The following is an 11,205-nucleotide window of genomic DNA, read 5'->3' on the forward strand; positions in this document are numbered from 1 at the left end:
GAGTCTCTATCATGGACAACCACCTGCGGTAATCCATGTAGTCTAAAAATCTACTCCATAAACTGACTGACCACTTGAGAGGCAGTAAACTGGATCTTGGTTGGAATAAAATGGGCTGCCTTGGTGATTCTATCTACCACCACATATATACTATTCCATCCCTTCTTAGTAGTAGGAAAGCTAGTAATGAAATCCATAGTAATATGAGTCCATTTACCTGTAGGAATAGGTAATGGCTGCAACAAACCTCACGACTTATGGGTGTTGTCCTTATTCTGTTGACAAGGCATACACTTCATGACAAAGTCCTTGACATCTTTCCACAGTCCTTTCCAATAGAAACTTTTGTTGATCCTGTCATAGGTCTTGAAAACTCCTAAATATCCAACTAAAGGCGAAGAATGTAGTTCCTCCATAATTTTCTGTGTAAAAGAAGAGGTACAAGGTATGACAATCTTTCCTTTCAACCATTAAATAAGGCCATTTTTGAGCTGATAATGCGAGTTTTCTTCCATAAGACCTTGCTGTAATTTTTGAAAAACATGGCTGAATTCTTCATCCAAAAGATAAGCCTCCTATAGTTCTTCAATCCAATCATTATGCAATTCAATCATAGCTAAAACTTTGCAGGCCCACATACGAGAAATAGAATCAGCCACTATATTGTCTTTGCCCCTCGTATGAGTGATGTCAAAAGCATAATTCTGTAGTGTAGCTACCTACCGACGTTGCTTAGGAGTAAGATTGGACTGAGTAAGGAAATACTTAAGAACCCTGTGATCACTCTGGACTCTGAATCGGATGCCATACAATTAATGGTGTCATTTCTTGATTGCATGCAAGATAGATAACATCTCCTGGTCATAAACATTCATGGCCATTTCTTTATCTGTAAGCTTACGGATCTCAAAGGCAATCGCTCCATGCTCCTATAACAAAACAGCCCCAATGCCACGGCCACTAACACCACACTGTATGGTAAATTCTTTGGAGAAGTCTGAGCATACTAAGATAGGACCAAAGGTAAGGAGTCCCTTTAATTGGTTGAAGCTACTATCTGCAAGAGCATCCCAAAAGAAAGCCTCCTTCTTCAACCTATCAGTCAAAGGAGCTGCAATAGTCGCATAATGCTTGATGAATTGATGATAGAATGAAGATAGACCAAGGAATCCTCTAAGAGAGGTAGTAGTAGTAGTAGGTATTGGCCAATGTTTTATACACTGCACCTTCTTGGGATCAGCATGTATCCCTTTTTCACTAACAATATGTCCCAAGTATTCCCCTTCAGTTTGCATGAAAGAACATTTCTTCTCCTTAGCAAAAAGCTTGTGATGTCTCAATACATCAAAAACCCTCCTCATATGTGCTTCTAAGTGATCTTGTAAAGTCTTACTGTAGATCAAAATGTCATTAAAGAACACCAATACAAAGTGAAAGAGGAAAGGCTGTAAAATCTTATTCATCGGGCTCTAGAAGGTAGCTGGAGCATTTGTAAGCCCAAATGGCATCACTAAGAAATGATAGAGCCCTCAATCAGTCCTAAAAGCAATCTTGACTTCATCACCCTCTCGCATGCGAATCTGATGATATACCCTAACCTCAAATAAATATTCGTAAAGAATTGATCCCCCTTGAGCTCATCAAGCAAATCATCAATCCTGGGTATCAGATACATGTTCTTCATTGTGATCTTATTAAGATCCTTGTAGTCAATGCACATTCTGAAAGATCCATCTTTCTTTTTGACTAACAGAACTGGAGATGCATAAGGTGAAGAACTTGATTCAATGAATCCCATCTCAAGAAGTTCCTTGATTTGTTTGGGTACTTCCTCTCGCTCGCACTTAGATAATCTGTAAGGTGGCTTATTAATTTTCTTTGAGTTGGGCTCCAAATCAATAGGGTGATCTACTGCTCTCTTGGGAGGCAATGAAGTAGGCACCTCAAACAAATCCCTATACTTCTCAAGAAGAGCTGTCAAGGCTGGATAGTTTGCTGAATTATTGGGCTCATCTTGCATCTCTTTATTCAAATGCAAAACAAATATCTGTGAGTGCCTCTTGTACTCCCTTTTGAGTTATTGAATGGTAATAAGCCGAAAATCTGATTTAGTAGGAATTCCCTGTAAATGGATGAGTTGTCCATTGAAGATAAACTCCATATACAACTATGAGAAATCCATAGTGATCCTGCCAAATGGCATCAACCAATCACAACCGAGTATGATGTCTATAGGTCCCATTTCCAAAGTAATCAAGTTTACTTTTGCTTCAAATTTTTCAGCCAACTATAAAGAAACCTGTGGGCATATTTGTGTGCTGATTTCTTCTTCATCATTGGCCACTTGAACTCTAATGGGCTACTGTATATCTGCGGGAATACAATTCAGCTTGTCCATGATGGACTTATTCACAAAACTATGGATACTACCACTATCTATTAGAATGAATGCTATCTTTCCATGAATGTTACCCTTCATACGGAGTGTATTAGGGCTCTTAGATCCTATCCAAGCATCCATGGAAATAGAACAACTAGTGGCAGCAAGTGGCTCATTACAAGTCCCACCTGGATCAAAAGGAACATTTCCACCTGGATCAAAAGGAAATGAGTCGACTGGATCATAGAAATACTCTTGTCCAACTTCTTCCTCAAGATCTTCATTTTCAGCATTGAGTGCAATTGCATTAGCTTCATCCATCTCATCTTCAAGATCCTCATAGACTAACATATTTTGAAGCTTGGGTTTGACATTTTTATATACACACTTTGAGGCATGATCAGGTGTATACGTTTCCCCACACTTGAAGCATAAGCCTTTCTCCTTTCTTTCTTTGTAAAGATCCATAGGAATGGACTTAGGATTCATGTTGGCTGAAATGGATTTAGGCTTGTTGTCCCCTTGTTTGAAGTCAACTCTAGGACTATTTGCTGTCCTAAAATTACTTTGAGGTCTAGAAGCATTGAATGGTGGATAAGTTGGCACCGTTAAGCTCCCATTTGGCACATGATTGCTGCCATAAGTATTACCAACTTTCCCCCGTTTTAAAACAGTCCTTGGCTATCCAAAACTAGGCTAAAATGAAGATTCTCTTCTATATTTTCTTCCATAGTGCTCCACAAGCTCAATAGCCTTAAAGAGAGAAGTAGGGTTTTGTGCCATGACATTAGCTGATAAAGATGGCTCTAAACCATACATGTTCTTGTGGAGCTTAGTCTCATCACTGATGCTTTCTACGTACATGGTTAGGTTGAGAAATTGGTTAGTGTACTCTCTTACACTTAGGCCTCTTTGTTCCAAACCATACCATCTCCGTGCCAATTTCTCTTTTCCAAGAGGGGAGACAAATACTTCAGCTATAAGTGCCTTGAAAGCTTCCCAATTCTCTACAAGTATGTTTTCCTTTTTTATATAGCTCCACCAAGTATGGGCAAATCCCTCCAAATGCGAAGAAGAAAAATGAATCTTCATATCATCAGGTTTGGGGAATATGTCAAAGTAAGATTCCATCTTAGAGATCCACTCCTCTAAATCAGATGGTGAAGATGATTGACCATTAAACTTGGCTAAAATGATCTTGTCCTTTAGCTCTCTTTCATGGAATGGTTGTTGTCCCAAAATAGACTGATCATGAGTACCATGCATTGAACCACCAAATTGAGATGGAAATCTCCCAATAGGTAGCTGAGAACCACTATGCAATCTTCCTATTGGTAGAGGACTCCTAGGAAGTTGAGTATTCAGTCCAAAAGCTTAAGAGTTAGCTCCATTCAAACTGCCCAAATAGTCATCATGTCTTTATGAAGTCTCACCTACTTCATATTGGCTATTTGGAATGCCTCTTCATCCAATAATTCCATGACCATGACCATTTTGGTTAGATGGTTGAAGTGGGGTTGAAGGCTCATTGTTTGAATAGGCTTTTTCCTTAGCTTCTTTAGATCCCATTTGCATCTACATCCATTGGGAGAGTTAAGCCATAATTTGAGCATTAGATTCCACCAACTTGTCAATAGAAGCCTTTATTTGAGTCGTTAAATCTACTAATTTCTCAATGGAAGACTTTGTTTGATCAGTAGACAAAACCATTTGCTCCATTCTTGATAGTAGGGCCTCATGACATTCTCTATGCCTTTGTTCATGTACGCACAAGGTATCATTGAGTATACTGATTTCCCCTTGTTGTTGAGGCTCTTTAGGGCTCTCTTGAGGTACATTATCTAACATAGAATCTCTGATTTGCTGAATCCTGGACCTTATTTTTTCCCTTATGCCCTGCCGTAATAATGCAGTCCTGCAGTACCCCCTGTCAGAAAAAATGACTATAACTTTTGCTAGGAAACTCCGATTTCAAAAAAATTTAATTTAAATGAAAGCCAATAATTCCCTCTTTGAGATGAGCTATAGCATGCTATAACAGATTTAGAACAAAAATTTCTGCAACTCAATCTCTGAGTCTAAACTGTCCAGGCATGCACCCTGTTTTGACCTGTAAATGCCCTATTTTGACCTTGTAAGGTGAAATAGTAACTCCAAACGGTTACCAAATCCTATAGAAGGCTGAGTAGGACCTGTGGGTACCCTGTAGTACCTGCACTTGTACTTCAATAATAAAGGGTGTACTTGTAACAACCTATAAATGCCCTATAGTGCCCTGTAAAATCCTTGTTTTATCCTGTTATAATCCTGTAGATACTTGAGCCTTTGGAAACTCTTCAATCTTCAATTCTCCACTCCCCCGGGTCAATTGGTTATACCCCTTCGGGATCTTTGATAGTGAGGGAGTTTCACCTCTCTTTTGTCCCACTATCTCCCCTGACATCCACCTTTTTCCTCGGTGGGTATATGAACATGGCAATGTCATTCTATTCTAATCAACCAGTATGAAATGCATTGCTAGAATATTCATTTAGCCCTTTTCATGAGATGCAATTGAATGAAATCTGGAAAGTTTGGATAAGGAAAGGGTCTTACCAATGCAATTCAGTGACTCACTGATTGCTTTAGTACTTACCCTTTTACAATCTTTCAGCTTGGGCAAAAGAATTCAACCAAAACAAGTCAAGGTTATGCATCAAACTTGGCAAATGATATCTATGATGAGATTATGATTGAATCAATACTGAAATTCAATGGAATAAGCTTAGATTAATGGAAAATAACACTAATCTCTGATCTATTGATCAATTCAGAGAATTAATCGATCAATAATCTCTCATCAACAAGTGAAAAAGCATTAGCAAGTGGATTATTGAGAGATTTTAGAGATTAAGTGAGAGAAATACCTTGATTAATCTTGAAGAATATGATAGATGTCAGGTCCAATCCCATTGATGGAAGAATTCTTCAAAATCCATCATAAATGCACCATGAACTTTGAAATATCCACTAAATCAGTCCATATAAGCTCTGATATGCTCAGATCCGTGAAGAATCAATGCCTCGAGCTTGCTTGAACACTTGAATACCAAAGATTCAAGCCTCTTGAAGAAAAGCCCCAAAATAAACCTTTAATATGAGCTCCAATGTCCTCCACGAGCTGAGATCTCTACAATGTCTTCAATCGTAAAGTCTATTCGACTTGTACACAGTATTAGAGAAGCCTTGGAGGTTGGAGAAGTCCAAAATTTGAAGAAATTTGAGCTTCCAGGTTTGTGGCTATGGCTGCCCTGCTGTGTTTTAGGGTTTTGAACAAAGGAGATGAAGATTAGAGTTCCCCTCCTACTGGAAGTTGCTGAAATAATGCCTAATGAAGTGCTTCAAAGCATGCAACCAATCAGTAGGAGATGAAGAGCAAATCTAGAAGGGAATTAAAGCAGGGATTTCATCGCATTTTTTGGCACAAATTTCGAGATGTTGGTTTCTCCATTTGCTGCATCAATCACCTAACCAGGGTACTCAATCTGAAGCACAAGAGATGGAGGATCTTTGCCTCATGGTTTGGCTCTGGAAATTGATCAGTAGAGAGAGAACTTGGCGGATTTCTTGGCAGCCACCATTGAAACTTCATCCAAAAGCTTGGAAGAGAGAGAAGAGAAGCTCCCTTTTGAAAAGTAATTGGAGTTTAACCTCAAACTAAGCCCGGTTAACTCTCCTTTACCCTAGTTACCTCCAATTTTTCATGAAGCCATCCTCTGCCATATCTGACCTTGGAGATCTCCAGATGTAATCTCTTATTAACTGTAGATTGTCTGCAGCACTCCACTAGTCACTGTCTTATACAATACTTGTCTGAAATTGATTTTGATGGAAGAAAATAGGACTGAAAATAGAAGGAAAATGGGATCAAAGACCAATGCTCTGATACCACCGTTAGAGAGAGAACTAGAGAGAGAGAAAGAGGAGAGAGAAGACTACAAAAGAGAAAGAAAGACTGCATGAAGAGAGAGAAAGAGAATGACGAGGAGAGAGAAATACTAGAATTGGAGAGAGAAAGATTGGAAAGAGAAAGAAGCCATAGAAGCTGTGAGCAAGATGGAAGAGAAGAACAGTAATTGTATTAATGTGTCAAAAGATGTGAAAATTTACATGTCCTCTCCTTTTATACCATGTCACTGTGACATGGCATACCATCACTGTTATTTTTACACTAAATCCTTATTCCCAGCTTCTTATAAGAGAAACAAGAGAGAGAAATATTGGAATTGGATCTTTTCACCTACATCATTATTCACATGGTTGGAAGCATTGGAGAGCAAAGAAAATTAGCATCTCATGGCTCAAAGCAAGATGTAGATGGCAATAGACACCAAAATTGTTTTTTTAATGAGGAGAAAGGGGTGCCAAAAAAAATACCTCCCTCTCATGTGATTTTTATGAGTTTCTTCCTTCTTAATCATGTTTAAACTCTAACCTCTCAACTGTCTAGTTCACACTTGACCGTAAGTGGTTCGGCTTGGACGAAGAGGCAAATGGCCTTGGAATTACGATCTAATTGGGTGGGCAACATTCTGGCATTAAAATCTATCATGTTGGTCTCCATTGTGCACTTTTCGGCTTTTAGATCCAGTAATAGTTGTTCATAATGTCAAATCTTGCAGCCATATAAATGGGAGGTCAAATGGACTCCGATCTCGATGAATAGATACTTGCATTATAATTTGACGTCGAAATGCATCTAGGAAAACTCTAGCTTCTTTATTTGTGATCATTCCATTTTTCACCAAAACTACCTCTTTTATTGGTCTCGAGAAATTTTTGCTCTAGAAATTTGGCTTTAAAGTCAACTCTCATTGGCAACCATAGGATAGGGCAACTCAACCCATTGAACCCATGAAATGATCTGCACAATGAGTAGGCTGATGTTGAAAATGGGTCAAATCGGAGTGTAGACAGCAAGCTTGTGGGACTGAAATTGGTCTTATGGGCAACAATAAGCATAGAGAGAAGGCTATGTATAATGAGCATGTCCATCAACAAGGACATGGAGAACAAGATGCTCATTTTATTCCAAGCAGTCATTATTCACAAACGCATTGGGCTCATGCTACAATAAAGACAATTTTTAAAGTGGGAGAAAGAGAGATGCCTTGCATAGCTCTCTTAGATCATGGTTCTAAAATCAATGTTATGGCAACATGCAACTTGTATAAGAATGGAGGTTGGCCGATTGATGTAGATCCGGGATGGCGCATGTGAGTAGCAAACAATTCATCAAGGGATCTTTATGTGGCTTGCTTTGTTCGAATGTACCCATGACTATTGGAGATGTTAGGGATGAATATCACTTTTTTGTGCATGATTCATATAGTTATCCAATGATTTTGGGCCAGCCCTATATTTCGAAATCAAGGCTGAAAACAAAAGCCTTGGATGATGGTTCTTCATATGCTCGAGTTCGGAGTAAAGACAATACAAAGGCGATACAATTTCTCACTGTTTGTGTGAATCATCCCCGCAATCGAGATAGGCCTACAGGATAATCCCATGCCACCTAATGCACGAGAGCTTAAGGGTTTTTAGACAACAGTACTGTAAGTGGAGGCTATGGTAGTCCCTCTAGGAAGATAAGTATGCCTTCAAGAAAGGGAGAAACTATGTTTGTGTCTAGATTGCAAGAATGTACAGCATGTAGTCTTGGCAATTTTAAGAATATTTCAGCCATGTGTAGGGCTGAAAAGAAATATGTAGGATGGGCTGAAAAATAGCTGAAGACATATGGTCTGATGGCTGCAAATGAAGGTATTCCACGGCTATTTTCAGGGTCAATTGATGTTGATACAGTGGCTAAAATTTTTATAGCAATTAATGCTGAAAATAGGGTAGAAAAAGTGGTTATTTATGTTGACACTTTAGAGATGTATGAAGTCATTTAATAGTTTGATGAGCATGAATGTTATGGGCTGCAAAATAGGGTTGAAGCAAGGGTGGATACAAAGTACAAAACAATTGCAAAGAAGGTTAAGCCTGTGGCTTTGCCTTTACCACTTGAAAGTGATGGGTTGGCTAAAAAAGTGTCTTAACAGCCTAGTTTCGGGATCCACATGGAGTAGGACATAAATTTACAACTGAAACTTTACAAAAGCTGAAAATTGGTGATACAAGCTTTCTTTTCCCTGCTGCAGAAAGAGCTTATTTCTTGTAGATGTTGGCAAGGTATGGGAAAGCCTTTGCATTTCAGTCATATGAAATTGGATGTGTTGATCCACAACCATAGTTGCACCTATGGTGATCTTTACAGTACCTCATGTGCCATGGAATTTAAAGCCTATTCAAGTACCTCCGGCATATTTACCTAAGCAACTGAAGCTTGTGAATGAGAAGATCAGGATGCAGATTTTGAAGCCCTCTTCAACTTCATATTTAAATCAGTGGTTTATTGTTCCAAAGAAGAATGGTTCTTTGAGGTTTGTACAAGATTTACAACCAGTTAATAAGGTCATAATAACGGATGTTGGATCAGGCCTGATAATGGATGAATTTGCAGAAGCATTTTCAGGCAAGGAAATTTACTCTATGGGAGATTTATATGCAAGGTATGATCAATTTCAGTAGAAAGCTGGGATATCACTACCATGAAGACACAGCTTGGATTGGTTAGGATATGTACGCTTCCACAAGGAGCAAAACATTTAGTGGTGCATATAATGAATGCTATCCATAAAGTTTTGAGGGAGTATATCCCTCAGTTGACCTTACCCTTTCTTGATTATGTGCCGATTAGGATATGTACGCTTCCACAAGGAGCAAAACATTTAGTGGTGCATATGATGAATGCTATCCATAAAGTTTTGAGGGAGTATATCCCTCAGTTGACCTTACCCTTTCTTGATTATGTGCCGATAAAAGGGTGTGATATCCATAAGAATAATGAAGAGCTAAAAGAGCAGGGATGTAGAAGGTTTTGGCTGATCATATTGTTGATTGTGACAGGATTTTGAGCCATCTTGAAGAAGTGCATTTGACTCTATCAGGAGAAAAGTCAATTTTTGGAGTGGAGGAAGTATTAGTTGTTTGGGCACATGTGTGGACCATATGGAAGAAAGTCCTCACCAGTAAAGATTGATGCCATAAGTAGGATGTGGGAGACATGTTCAAATGTATCTAAGGTAAGAAAATTTTTGGGTGTATATGTCTTTTACTTTATATGGATTCCGTATTTTTCTCATGTGGCTGAAAGTTTATATCAGCTATTGAGAAAAGGGCAAAATTTTTGGTGGGGTAAATAGCATACGAAGGCAATTCAAAAGTTAAAGAGCTTATTGATTTAAGCCCCAACACTAAAGAGAGCAAATTATGAGAATGGGCAACCTATTATTCTCACCATGGATACAAGCCCAATTGGCATTGGTTGGGCAGTGGGTCAGGATGATGTTGATGGGAATAGGTATGCCATTTGGTTTGGAGAAATAGTACAAAGAAAGTCAACTGCGGTATTCTCAAGTCAAAAGAGAGCTTTGGGGTGTATTAATAGCCCTTAAGTGTGATACGAAGTATTTTATGGGAGCTCATGTAGAGGTAGAGACTGATTGTCTACCTCTATTGGGCATGATAGTAAATTGCTCAACTCCTGATATTGCCATGTTACTATGGATTGCATATATAAAGTCACTTAACCCTAATTTTCAGCATACTGCAGGTAGAGAAAACCATGTGGCTGATATGCTTTCACGAGCAAGGTCTAAAGATGAAGAAGAGTTGATGGAAGATGAAGAGGACGATGTGATAGGTGCTAAAAATGACTTTATGATAGTAGGAAATGAGTGTGCAGTTGATGTTACTACATGTACAGATCTGAAAACAGCAAGTACGGTTGTCATTAATGTAGGTACATCTGTCATAATAGCAAATACAGTAGGTACAATTGTTGTAACAGGGATTTTAGCGATAAGAAAAGAGCTTGCATCCATGGAGAAGAGATGGACATTAAAGGCAAATCATCATCAATGTTATGCTTCAGTGAGAGCACAATTTTTGGAAGAGTTGTATGAGGATGATTGGCTAAAAATAGGCCAATATCTTAGCCTCATGACAAAGAAGGCTAAGTGGTTTGAAACTAAATTCAAAAGGATTTTTAAAAAATATTATGATTTTTTCTTGAAAGACGGATATTTATGGAAGCATGCAAAGAAAAAGAGAGGAGCTCCATTATGTGTATTGGGAGATAGGGCTTCTCAACAACAAGTGATGCAAGAGTTTCATGAAAGCTTATGGGCTGAATATAGAGGAGTTTGCGGGACATTTGCCAAGATCAAAGAGAAGTATTGGTGGCAAAACATGTATAAAGATGTGGAGCATTATGTGGAATCATACAGTGTCTGTCAAATGTATTCCACGATAAAGCATAGGGACGGGTTGCAACCAACTTATCCATTGTCTATACATTACAAATGGGTAGTTGATTTGGTTACTATGCCTACAGGTTTATGGAATATGAGATATCTTGTGCTTGCATGATAAGACTTGACAAATCAAGTGGAAGGTCGAGCTCTTAGTACAAAGACTACTCAAGCAGTTTGCATGTTCTTATTGGAAGAAGTCTTTTGCAGGTATGGTTGTGTCGGTAAAGTGATTGCTGATAGAGGAGAATTGGATGCAAATGAGGCTTGTGACTTCTTTTCACAATTGGGTGTCAAGTTGGCTTTAACTTTAGCCTATAATCCTAAAGCAAATGGAAAAAGTGAAAGGGGTCATTAGGCTATCATTAAGGCATTAGCAAATTCATGCAAGGATAGGATGTGCAGTTACAAGGTATAAGTCTGCTA

This window comes from Lygodium microphyllum, chromosome 22, assembly GCF_053477565.2.
Source record: "Lygodium microphyllum isolate KBCC chromosome 22, Lygodium_microphyllum_v1.1.10, whole genome shotgun sequence".
NCBI classification, from domain to species: Eukaryota; Viridiplantae; Streptophyta; class Polypodiopsida; order Schizaeales; family Lygodiaceae; genus Lygodium; species Lygodium microphyllum.